The sequence below is a fragment of the Carassius carassius genome, chromosome 40 (genome assembly GCF_963082965.1).
Source record: "Carassius carassius chromosome 40, fCarCar2.1, whole genome shotgun sequence".
In the NCBI taxonomy this organism is placed as follows: domain Eukaryota; kingdom Metazoa; phylum Chordata; class Actinopteri; order Cypriniformes; family Cyprinidae; genus Carassius; species Carassius carassius.
In genome coordinates, this window is record NC_081794.1 from 29,247,421 (window position 1) to 29,260,981 (window position 13,561).

At 41.4% G+C, this 13,561-nt stretch overlaps 2 protein-coding genes across 6 annotated transcripts in view; both read left to right on the plus strand.

Moving 5' to 3' along the window:
• Window positions 1-13,561, plus strand: part of cpxm2 (carboxypeptidase X (M14 family), member 2) — a 268,101-nt gene that overhangs the window by 77,572 nt on the left and 176,968 nt on the right. The gene's annotated exons all lie outside the window — the stretch shown is intronic.
• Window positions 5,198-13,561, plus strand: part of LOC132122540 (filamin A-interacting protein 1-like) — a 46,889-nt gene continuing 38,525 nt past the window's right edge. Inside the window, exon 1 of one of the 2 annotated variants that reach the window (XM_059532913.1) lies at window positions 5,198-5,392. The gene's annotated coding sequence lies outside the window, so the exon portion shown is untranslated. Of the gene's footprint in view, window positions 5,393-10,832; window positions 10,849-13,561 lie in introns of those variants that run through there. The other variant, XM_059532914.1, reaches the window with a different exon arrangement.

A 13,561-nucleotide genomic window follows, 5' to 3' on the forward strand; every position in this document is an offset into this window, starting at 1 on the left:
CATTAATGTTATTTCATGATATATATGCCGAAATAATTTTATTAGTATGATTTTTACTGTTTAATAGATGTTCAACCAAATATTTAGAGCAAAATGGTCATTTTATGGAAAAGGTAACTTGCTATTGGCTGATGCTCCAATCTCCAGCTGATGATATTAAAGCTTGTGTAGTGCTCACATATCAACAGCAGAAAAGCATGCTTGACCTCTGTGACCTCTGAAGCTATTTCCCTGTAGTCTTATGTAAGGAATGTGTTTGTGAAGGGCCCCTCCGCTCCTCCAGGGGCCGAGTCCCTCGCTGATGATCAGGCAGGATAAAACCATGTAGATCTGATGAAGCAGAGACACTGAACCTGTTGCCCTGTGACCCCTGACCCCTGAGAACATAATTTCATCTCGTGTGGAAAGACAAACACAAACACACATATATATTCACGCTTTACACTTCATTACGACACGAGGTGGATCAGAACTCACTGCTTCATGACTTTCAGATCAAACTCTGAGAGAGGAGCGGTCAGGACATGTCCAGAGGAACAGAAGGGATAATTTTAGTTGGTTGTTTTCGTCCCCTCAGGTGCAGCGAGCTCCTGAATTAGATGAGAGACGCAAATAGAAAAGAGCCTCCTAGAAATGAGAGCTGGAAACTTTTGGGGCTGAGTATGAGCGCAGGGAGCGGTCAGAGGAAAAACCCCGGCCGAGAGCTGACGGGATTCACGGAGAAGCTCAGATGTGTGTGTGATCTGGGGTCAGGGATGCAGGGAATGTGCTGGAGCTGGTTATCTTTAGTACCCCTGCTCAGTGAGGAGAACATCAGCAACAGCCTGAGCTCGGCACTTCTCCCAGCCGCTCAAAATATTAACTTCAATTCCCCATGAAATATTAACTAGTGTGTGACCCTGGAGCACCAAAAAAAAAAAAAGAGATTTATGCATCATCTGAAAGCTGAATAAATAATCTCTCCATTGATGTTTGGTTTGTTAGGAGGACAATATTTGTCTGAGATACAGCTGTTTGAATTGTAAGGAGTTAGTGCATTGTGGATGGGGCAGCGGTCGAAGGCAGTGGCCCAAATGACCTGATCTCTGGACACAGAAACTGGCCTTAGGGAAGTGTATTGTCACCTCGCTGGGGGGGAACGAGTCTGAGCTTGTGCGGGAGGTTGAGAGGTACTGACAGGAGATAATCGGGTTCTGAAACCGCTCCCCTTGAGAGAGGCTGGACTCTGAGAGATGGCGGGTTGGTGTTGGGTTGCTCATAGCATCCCAGCTCAGATGCCATGTGTCGGAGTTTACCCCGGTGAACGAAAGGGTTGCTTCCCTGTGCCTTCAGGTCGGGGATAGGTCTCTTACTGTCATTTGTGTCTGTCATATGAGTAAGCAAATCTTTAGCCATCCACTAGGGGGCAATTTGACTCACGGTACTAGTCGACAGGTAGAGCAGAGTTGGCTCGAGTATCAGTCGCGCTTATTGACGTGTTGACACTTTAAACACTAAAGTAATTTTAAGTAATTTAAGCACAAGACATCTCAATGCGGTACTCACATGGTGTGATAGAGCATCCAAATGTCGAGAGCGCATTATTGTAGCGCAAAAGTACATTAATACAATGCGGGAGCACAAATCCTTCCGTTCACGCATGGATTTTCTTTAGAAGTTATGTACAAATCATCCAAGAACCCAATTCCTGGCCATTTCTATTTCATGAACATAACTAAATAATAATAAACTGGAAAGATATTAAAGATCCATCTTTGATTGTCAAAAGAATTCCAGGCTCAGTTCACTCAATAATATTTCATGTAGTATTTTCATCGGTCAGTTGTGGAGGTCTGATTGGTTGAAGCTTTATTTATAGTACCCTTTAAAACAGTGTAAACAAAGTAGCCTATGTGCAAAGAAAATAACAAAAATAGAGATATAGTAAAACAAGGTAGCTACAATAAACCAGTTAATGTTAAAACAAAAATACAACAATAAAAAAAATCAATCAAAAGCCCTGCACAAATCTGTTTTTGGACTACTTTTTTAAAAGTGCATAATGATAACGTTTGACAACATTTAATTCAGGTGCGAAAATAATTAATATCTATAGCACATGAGCACAGAGAGATTTGAGCGTGCACAGGACACAGTTTGAGCCAGAGGAGAGAAACGTTTTAAGTGCGCACACTGTCTCCGGGCGAGAGCAGCGTATATCTGAGCGCACATCCCCGTTTTGTGCGAGAGCAAAGAAAATTAGATAAACTTGGGGGGGCGCATGTCCTAAAAGGTTGAAAACCTCTGGTGTAGAGAACCCGGCCTTCTTGGAGTCTCTGGGAGGGGTACTGGAAAGTGCTCCAATCGTCGTTCTACTGGGGGTCTTCAATGCTCACATGGGCAGCGATAGTGACACCTGGAGGGGCGTGATTGGGAGGAATGGCCCCCCTGATCTAAACCCGAGTGGTGTTCTGTTATTGGACTTCTGTGCAAGTCACAGTTTGTTCCTAACAAACACCATGTTCAAGCACAAGAATGTCCATCAGTGCACGTGGCCCCAGGACACCCTAGGCCGGAGGTCAATGATCAACTTTGTGGTTGTTTCGTCTGACCTCCAGACGTATGTCTTGGACACTCGATTAAAGAGAGGGACAGAGCTGACATCTGATCACCACCTGGTGGTGAGTTGGATCCGATGGCAGCGGAGGAAGCTGGACAGACCCGGCCGACCCAAATGCATTGTGAGGGTCTGTTGGGAATGTTTGGCTGAGTCCCCTGTCAGAGAGATTTTCAACTTCCTCCTCCGACAGAGCTTCGACCAGATTCCGAGGGAGGTTGGAGACATTGAGTCCAAGTGGACCATGTTCGGAATTCGGACGAAAGTCAAACCTTGGATTCAGGAGGAACAATGCAGTTTTTGTCCCGGTCGTGGAACACTGGACAAACCCTATACCCTTGTCGGGGTGCTGGAGGGTTCATGGGAGTGTGCCCAACCAATCCACATGCGTTTTGTGGATATGGAGAAGGTATTCGACCGTGTCCCTTGCAATCTCCTGTGGGGGTTGCTCCGGGAGTATGGGGTCCGGGGCCCTCTGTTAAGGGCTGTCCGGTCCCTGTATGACTGGAGCAGGAGCTTGGTTCGCATTGCCGGCAGTAAGTCAGACTTGTTCCCAGTAAAGGGCTGCCCTTTATCACCGGTCCTGTTCATTATTTTTATGGACAGGATTTCTTTGGTGACCACATGATTTTGTCTCTGCTTTTTCCAGATGATGTTGTCATGTTGGCTTCATCAGGCCAGGACCTGCAGTGTGCGCTGGGACGGTTTGCAGCCGAATGTGAAGTGGCTGGGATGAGAATCAGCACCTCCAAGTCCGAGGCCATGGTTCTCGGCCAGAAAAGGGTGGCATGTCCCTTTCAGGTTGGTGGAGAGCTCCTGCCTCAAGTGGAGGAGTTCAAGTATCTTGGGGTCTTGTTCACGAGTGAGGGAAGCATGGAGCGGGAGATTGACAGACGGATAGGTGCAGCTTCTGCAGTGATGCGGCTGATGTACCAGTCTGTCGTGGTAAAGAAGGAGCTGAGCTGCAAGGTGAATTATATCTCTAATTATAAAGATGTCCACCTGAGATTTGAACGTAATATTTCAGTAATTTTATTTTGACAATTAAAATTGTTAATTATAATGACAAATCTTTATTACAACGTAATTCCTTTTATATTATTGTATTTATTTATTCATTCAGTTATTTATTATTATTATTATTATTATAACTAATTATAAAAAAGTAATTTTTTCAGAGATTTTACAGATTTTTTTTCTAATATGATCATTTATCATTTAATGACCCAATAAAAATTATTATTTATTGTTATTTTCCTAATATAATAAGAATAATGTAAAAAAAATATAAGATATATATATATTTAGATTTAATTAGTTAATACAATTAAAAAATAAAACAATCACAAACTTTTGCAAGCCCCTGTCTGAGAAACGTTACAGTGACATGTTTTCGTGTTATTCTTTGAGTAATTTCACTGGCTTACAAATGACCATGTGACTGTGGTGATGTCATTTCCTGTGGGCCCTCAGTGGCTCCATCAGTGTAATCTCATGGTTTGCTCTGTGAGAAGGACGACAGGTGTGATTGACAGCGTGTCCATGAAAACAGAGCAAATGACCAAACAGCTGTGTGTTTTATGAGAATCGTAAACAAACACACAACACAGAAACACTGCGCTCAGTTAAACACACCGCTGACAGGCAATGTTCTTTCTCTCAAACATTAATCCAATGTTCATTTAGTCTCATCTGTTTTTACTAACATTCTCATTTATCTATTTATGCATCATTCATCATTCTTTGTTTTTTCAGTTACAGTTTTTTAAAATGTTGCTATTTGTTTTTGGAATGTTCAGAAAACATTCAAAAGTAACATTTGCATATAACTGAGAAAATGTTTAACTTACACACACACACACACACACACACACACACACACACACACACACACACACACACACACACACTCACACACACACACACACACACACACACAAACACACACACACACACACACAAACACACACACACACACACACACACACACACACACACACACACACACACACACACACACTCACACACACACACACACACACACACACAAACACACACACACACACACACACACACACACACACACACACACACACACACACACACACACACACACACACAAACACACACACACACACACACACACACACACACACACACACACACACACACACACACACACACACACACACACACACACACACACACACACACACACACACACACACACACACACACACACACACACACACACACACACACACACACACACACACACACACACAAACACACACACACACACACACACACACACACACACAAACACACACACACACACACACACACACACACACACACACACACACACACACACACAAACACACACACACACACACACACACACACACACACACACACACACACACACACAAACACACACACACACACACACACACACACTCTCTCTCTCTCTCTCTCTCTCTCTCACTTACACAAACACACACACACACACACTCTCTCTCTCTCTCTCTGTGTGTGTGTGTGTGTTATATTTAACTGTAGCTCTGATATTCGCTGTCTCTCCACCCACTGCAGCCCCTACCGTCTCTCTCTCTCTCTCACTCTCACACTCTCTCTCTCTATCTCTCTCTCACTCTCTCTCTCGCTCTCTCTCTCTCTCTCTCTCTCTCTGTGTTTCTCTGTCTGTCACTCGCTCTGAATCTCTGAATGTGACTGGATCACAGCAGCAGACGCTCAGGAGGAGAAGAGAAGAGGTGTGAGATCAGAGGAGTTGAGGTGAGAGGCTTCACATGCTGCGATCTGTGTGTGTGTGTGTGTGTGTGTGTGTTGTGCATGAATGGATGCATGTTTCTGAAGGTAACACGCTGCAGACGGTGAGGTGTCTCTGTCTTTGAGGTCATGATGAAGGACGGTGTAGCTGCTGATTATCACATCTGCAAGGTGTACTCTAATAATTATAGTTAATTATAAATATCAAGCTATAACACGTACTAGACGTGAATTATAATAGTATCTCAATGATGCTAAAATAACCGGGCCATCGTCGCACTGAGCTGAATAATGACTCTTGTCTTCTGTAGAGCTGCTGTACAGCTCAATATTTTCAATTTGATACATTTTTCATCATCTGTTATTTTCTTATGACTTGTTTATTGTCTGCTTTACAGTTTTCTTTCCACAGCTTACACACAGAATCTTCACTTGTGACACAGTTTCTGAAAGCTGACACTCAAACAGCAGAAGCACACACCAAATCTACGAAACATTCACTAATCATCAGACTTTGACTCAGTTTTCAATTTCATAAAACACTTTTTGCAAAACACAACACACAGTTCTCTGTGTAACACACACATCTAACAGGAATTAATATTATGGCAAAGGTGTTTGCAAATGTTTGCTTTTGAGATGAGTTTGTGATATTTTGAATGCAGTGCTTCATTTTGAAAGAGATGAGAGACATTTTACATTCTGTGTGCAATTCTTGGTCTTGTGTGTAAAGTTATTAAAAGTTTTGAAAAGTGTTATATAAATGCATCCTTTCATTTCATTTCAGAATGTGTGCAAGCAGCTGAAAACACTGTAAGTTGCTTTCTAGAAACAGTGCTGTTAGTGTGAGTGTGTAATGTGCGTCAGTGGTTTTGTTGTGGATTCTGCTTCTTCTTTTGCACATGGACTGAAGCTCATGCTCAGATCCAGTGCTTAGGTTTCAAGCTTTCACCGCTGTGTGTGTGTGTGTGTGAGACAGATGAGACACTGATACGCTTTGGCCAAGATCCCGTCATTCTCACCATGTGCTCTGAGATCCACAAACAAGCTCAAACTTACTAAATGTGCTTCCAGAGCCACCGCATACATTCACACCAGTGACTCAATTAAGTCATTTTTAATTTAATCAAGTAATTTAATAGTTACACTACTTATTACATCTTAGAGTAACTTGTAATCTGTAACCGATTACATTTCTAGAGTAACCTTCCCAACACTGATGGACATGATCTGCAGTGAACACCTGAACTCATCGGAGCGGTGTTTAATCTGAAGAGACAGGCGAGTGTTTTTAATCTACTGAGATCCAGACACACGGTCTGTCAGCGATCAGACCTTCTGCTGTGAAAAGCTGAGCAGATCTGAGACGAGGTGGATTATCAGTGATCTGATCAGCTCATGTGTTCGGTTTCTTCTCCTGTGTTTAACAGCTTCATCTCGTCCAGATGAAGGAGTAGTTGAGTGAGGAGCAGGAACAGATGCTTCTGGAGGATCAATAAATCCTTCTGTATGCTGTTTCTGTGACCGACTGACCGTGAAAACAAGCATTAGCAGAAGTTATGCTCATGGTTAGGCATATTAGTACAGACAGTGTACTAATAATCTAATGACTGCTAGTTGACATGTAGTTGCAAAGTTACTAACTGCTAGTAGACCATTTGGACTGGTCTGTGTCGGTTCTTGTGACGCAGCATCCACGTCATGAGGATTGTGAAATGTGTGTCAGACAGAGTTTTATCGCAGCTAAAGCGTCCTCTGGTTAGTGTGATTGACAGGACTGGGGAAGCGGAGCAGATGTCGTTAATTAGTGTTTGGACACCTTCAAGCTGGATTAAAGACGTCAAACACGGCCTAATAACACAGATTCACACTGCTGGTGCTCAGGGTTTGAGGCTGTAATCACTGAGGATAAATCCTGGTGCTTTACACAAACTCCTGCAGCTTCACATGGACACCTCTTGAAACTTCAAGACTTCAGATTTTGAGCTATTAAATCTGTTTTCAATATTTCAATATTATGAGAACCTATATTCTGGGTGGTTGCTTGGGTGTTGTTTTGACAATTTCATCTAGTTTCATACTGTTTCATACTGATACTGTGAAGCTGCTTTGACAGAATCTGTATTGTTAAATACATGTATAAATATAAAGTATAAATGAAGGTGACGTGACTAGTTTCACTTGATGTTCTGAAATAACTAAAAATAAAAAAACTGCATAGATGTATTGAAACAAAAACTAAGAAAATGACAAAAGCACAGAGCAAAATTACTACAAATAACAGTTTTAACAGCATTTAATTTAATTGAAAATAATAAAAAATCGAATTCAAATGAAAACTATAACAGTATTTTAGTGATACTAAGGTATCATCTTGACATGACGTTAGTCCGATGTTGTTCTGACGTTTGTCTGATGTTGGTCGGACGTTAGTCTGATGTTGGTCTGATGTTGGGCTGATGTTAGTCTGACGTTAGTCTGATGTTGGTCTGACATTGGTCTGACGTTGACCTGTTGTTAGTCTGATGTTGGTCTGATGTTAGTCGGACATTAGTCTGATGTTGGTCTGACGTTGGTCTGATGTTGGCCTGTTGTTAGTCTGATGTTGGCCTGATGTTAGTCTGATCTTGGTCTGACGTTAGTCTGCTGTTGGTCTGATGTTAGTTTGCTGTTGGTCTGATGTTGGCCTGTTGTTAGTCTGTTGTTGGTCTGACGTTAGTCTGATGTTGGTCTGATGTTGGTCTGATGTTGGCCTGTTGTTAGTCTGATGTTGGTCTGACGTTAGTCTGATGTTGGTCTGATGTTGGTCTGATGTTGGCCTGTTGTTAGTCTGTTGTTGGTCTGACGTTAGTCTGATGTTGGTCTGATGTTGGCCTGTTGTTAGTCTGATGTTGGTCTGACATTGGTCTGATGTTGGCCTGTTGTTAGTCTGATGTTGGTCTGACGTTGGTCTGATGTTGGCCTGTTGTTGGTCTGATGTTGGTCTGACGTTGGTCTGATGTTGGCCTGACGTTAGTCTGCTGTTGGTCTGATGTTGGCCTGTTGTTACTCTGATGTTGGTCTAACGTTGGTCTGATGTTGGCCTGACGTTAGTCTGATCTTGGTCTGACGTTAGTCTGCTGTTGGTCTGATGTTGGCCTGTTGTTAGTCTGATGTTGGTGTGACGTTGGTCTGATGTTAGTCTGATGTTGGCCTGTTGTTGGTCTGATGTTGGTCTGATGTTGGCCTGTTGTTAGTCTGTTGTTGGTCTGATGTTGGCCTGTTGTTAGTCTGATGTTGGTGTGACGTTGGTCTGATGTTAGTCTGATGTTGGCCTGTTGTTGGTCTGATGTTGGTCTGATGTTGGCCTGTTGTTAGTCTGTTGTTGGTCTGATGTTGGTCTGATGTTGGTCTGACATTCGTCTGATGTTGGCGTGTTGTTAGTCTGTTGTTGGTCTGACGTTAGTCTGATGTTGGTCTGATGTTGGCCTGTTGTTAGTCTGATGTTGGTCTGACATTGGTCTGATGTTGGCCTGTTGTTAGTCTGATGTTGGTCTGACGTTGGTCTGATGTTGGCCTGACGTTAGTCTGATCTTGGTCTGACGTTAGTCTGCTGTTGGTCTGATGTTGGCCTGTTGTTGGTCTGATGTTGGTCTGATGTTGGCCTGTTGTTGGTCTGATGTTAGTCTGTTGTTGGTCTGACGTTAGTCTGATGTTGGTCTGATGTTGGCCTGTTGTTAGTCTGCTGTTGGTCTGATGTTGGCCTGTTGTTGGTCTGATGTTAGTCTGTTGTTGGTCTGACGTTAGTCTGATGTTGGTCTGATGTTGGCCTGTTGTTAGTCTGATGTTGGTCTGACATTGGTCTGATGTTGGCCTGTTGTTAGTCTGATGTTGGCCTGACGTTAGTCTGATCTTGGTCTGACGTTAGTCTGTTGTTGGTCTGATGTTAGTCTGTTGTTGGTCTGATGTAAGTCTGATGTTGGTCAGGGAATCAGGCAGCGCTCCGGTCAGCCATGCTCCATTTTAGATCAAGGATCAGTTTCCAGCGCTCTGGAAAAAAAAGACTCTATTTGTAGCGGTCAGAGGAGCAAACGCTCACCGAACATCTCACACATTGATTAGCTGAGGCTTATTCTGGATAATGGGATTTATGCAGCATATATGTCACGCGTGATATAAATAACTATATAACGTTAATTGTAATGATAACAATAACTATAACTCTATTGATAACTACAATGATAACTTTATTATATATTATATATATTTATATATATTCTAATATATATTATAACAATAACTTCAATAAACTATAAAGTTAATGCTACCTTAAATAAATTATAACATTAACTGTTTTAGTTTTATTCCAGTTAACATTACAATACATACAACATTATCTGTAATCTATATCTATAATGATAAATACAACAATAATTACAGTATAATGATACATTAAATGACGTGTGTCGAGTGTGTGTGTGCATGTGATGTGTGTGTCGAGTGTGTGTGTGTGCGTGTGATGTGTGTGTCGAGTGTGTGTGTGTGTGTGTGTGTGTGTGTGCGTGTGATGTGTGTGTGTGTGTGTGCACAGGCTCACTGTGTAGTCTGCATGTATACTGCATGTATATACAACACATGCATCACATGTGTGATGCAGGCAGAAGCACATCAGTTTTTACAAATCCAACATCCAAAAAAAGTAATTGCCCTTTACAAAAAAAAAAATAATTAACGATGTCAGATGATTTTAAAGTTGGAGGATAAATGAGAAGGAGCTTTAATCCAAAGTACACGGATTAAGAACTAATCTTGTGTGACCTTTCCAGCAGGATTACGTAATGTGTGAAGACACTTTAACTAAGTATACATATATTTTTTTTAAGAAAATGACTGATGGTTTCTTAGATAAGACCCTTATACCTCAGCTGGGATCATGTGGAGATCTTTGAAACTGCATTTTGGACCTTAAAATCATTGGTCACCACTGAAGTCCACTATATGGAGAAAAATCCTGCACGTTTTCCTCAGAAAACTACATTTGTTTGTGACTGAAGAAAGAAAGACATGAACATCTTACATGAGGGTGAATAAATTATCAGCAAAGTTTTATTCTGAACTTATCCTTTAATATCTTATGAAATCATGTTTTCACACACTGAAATGATTCCGTGTCGTTCTAGCCGTCTCATTGAAATGCCCCACATCAGCGCGTCTTGCACTGTGAGTTTCCCGTCTGGATAAATTTACCGGCTGTGACTGCATGGATCGGGCTCTGATCGGTCAAACTGGCCGCTCACTGTGTGCCAATCATAATTTCCTTTGTTAGCGGGGATCAGAGGCCTAAATCTGACCAGCGGGGTTCTGCGTGTCAGTGTGGCCTTGTTCCCCTCTGGCATTCATCAAATGACAGCAGCAATTACCAAGCTATTTTCTGTCTTTGCCTCACAGCTGTGTGACACACGAGGAGCTGCATGATCACTGAGGTTTGACCAGCGCTCTCTAATCAGATGATCAGTGTGTGTGTGTGTGTGTGTGGATCCACAGATCTGCTGCTGAACACTGTATCCCACAATGCACTGCACTGACCTGACCTCCGTTTCCAGTGTGACCACTAAAGGCCAAAGGCCCACTCCGTGAACCAGAACTATATTGATGACTGTGGCGATAACTGTAACGTTAACTACGATCATAATGATAACTGTTTAATAATTTTTTACTCTTATTGTGTGAACGGGCCTTAAAACAGAAATGATATCAGCCAGGATTTTTTAAGTTACATAATACTGACTTAACAATGCAGTGTTTTTATGAGATGATCATATGACATGATATTAGTTTGATTATATGCTGCACACTGTTGCAGATGTAGTACACAGTATGCAGTGCACTAGTGTCTCGTGTCATTGCGTACAGTCCTCATTGTTCCAGCACTTTCTGAATGAAATGCTAAACGCTTGAGATTGATTTCCGTCTGGATCAATACACAGCAGACTCCAGTGAAGAGCAGGCAGATGTTCCTGCAGACGGAGCTGATCAATGAGACGATGCACATCAGCAGAATCACTTCTGCTGCGCTCCCTTCATGACCTATTGATCAGAAACAGAGTTACAGATCCAGTTACACATGAACTAGTCAAAGGATAAATCAGCCATCTGCATCTGTTCTACAGGAATATATGTGTGGTTGCACAAGTAAAGCAAATCCACTCAAACAGATTCTTTCCCAATAAGCCTTATTTTATTTGTATTTCTCTTTTTACAGACACATTGTTTAAAAGCACAATTCATGATGTTAATGTTAATTATAATAATACCTAAATGTGTTGTAGTCACGTCAGTTTAAAGCTGAATAATGGGATCATTTACATATTGAGCAAAATATTAACCATCAAGCCAGATACTTAGTATACATGGTTGGTAAAGTTAGACTCCATTATAAAGTGAGATTTCCAATTCCTTATATGCAACATATTGTCATATTAAGTAAAAACCTATTAAAAATAGGACAGTTTCATATATTAACATATATACTGCATAGCCAATAAAAATGTGTAATACATTTTTGGATATATATATTCATCCTAAAACTCATTCTGCATATTCGCTATGAAGAGCTGGCATGCTGTGAACTAACTGTAAGTGTATCAGTGCCATGATTAAAATGAAGAGTGTTTGGTTTTTGGTCACATTGCCCAGTCGTAAGCAGAAGTTAATGGAAAGTGTAACACTTGATATCTTCAGAGGTGCAGGTGTTCAGACAGATGCTAAAGATAGTGCTGTGAAAGACACAATCAATCAGGATGCTGCCGTGTTGAACAGCCTAAACTCATCCAGCGTATGGATGTCATGTTTGTGCACACGCTCCATATGTCCGGTTTGCCGTGTAGCCGGTATTTTGTGCGTCTCACACCCTTTGCTCAGTGTGGGGGTTTCGGGTGACCTTAATTTTAGCCGGGAGGCTTGCAGGCTGATCATACGCACTGAAGACAGACTCAGAGCGTCACAAATAAGGGCAGATTCACATGCACGGGTTTATTCTATGTCTGAAACTGAAACATTGCTGTAGGTTTTTCTGTTGTAGAAATTTTAGTTCCACTCTCGTTGGACCTGCTCATTCAGACATGCATTCATTAATAAAGCTCTTGCATTAATTACTGCCATTAATGAATGAATCTCAGACAGTAATTAATCACAGACAGAAACTCATATCAGACTCATTCAGAGCTCCAGAAACACGCTGAAGCTGTTTATGATCTGATGAAGCACAATGAGAAGAAAACAGATGTGAAAGATGATCCAGAGAGATGATCTTCTCATTGTTTACAGATGAATGTAATCACACACACACACACACACACACTGAACACTAGTTCACTACTGAACACTGCACGGTATTTACTGTTCATTGCCCGCTCATTTAAAAACAATTGTATCTTGAGCAATATACAATGATATAAATGTTTTCATCGCTTTTGTCTCATGAGCTCATCACTTCAGTTAACATTGCTGAGATAATGAAAAGTGATGCAATTTCCTGTATAAATGAAGCAAACTCTGAATCATCACACAGGAAATGGTCTGCGCAGTGCATTGTGGGATACTGTATCTCATGCATTATGTTCTGGATGTTTATGGCACGTTTTGATCATGCTGTTTGTGCTCAATGTGAGCTGCACACTGTACATTGTAAAAATAATCTTTCAAAGTTATAAGCAAAGATTAATGAATGTTTTACAAGAACATACTATTTCAGTTTCTCTACTTCAAAATGTCACATTTAAAGGTGCATTTTCTACTGTTCTCTGAGGTACATTTATAATTGTATCAAGATTTTTTTAAAAGCATCATGATTTAAAAGTATTAGGCTATTTTCTGTCCTGCACGCTGTTTGAATAGGCATGGATGATCATAAACTCAGAAGTAAACACTTACTGCTTTGATCGGCAAATAGTTGTGGCAGCGGTGTAGTATCAGTGGGCGGGGCTAAACAGGTAGTGGTGAAGTATCAGTGGGAGGGGCTAAACAGGCAGTGGTGTAGAAGCAGGTGTTGATCTTTTTCTGTGGAGGCGGAGCTTATCCACACTACTACAACATAGAGTAGAACATTGCCTTCAGTATAAGATTTTTTTTAGCAAGGAAGTTTTGAGTTCGAGATACAGGATGTTTTTTTTAAAGTATTATGAACTGTTACATGTG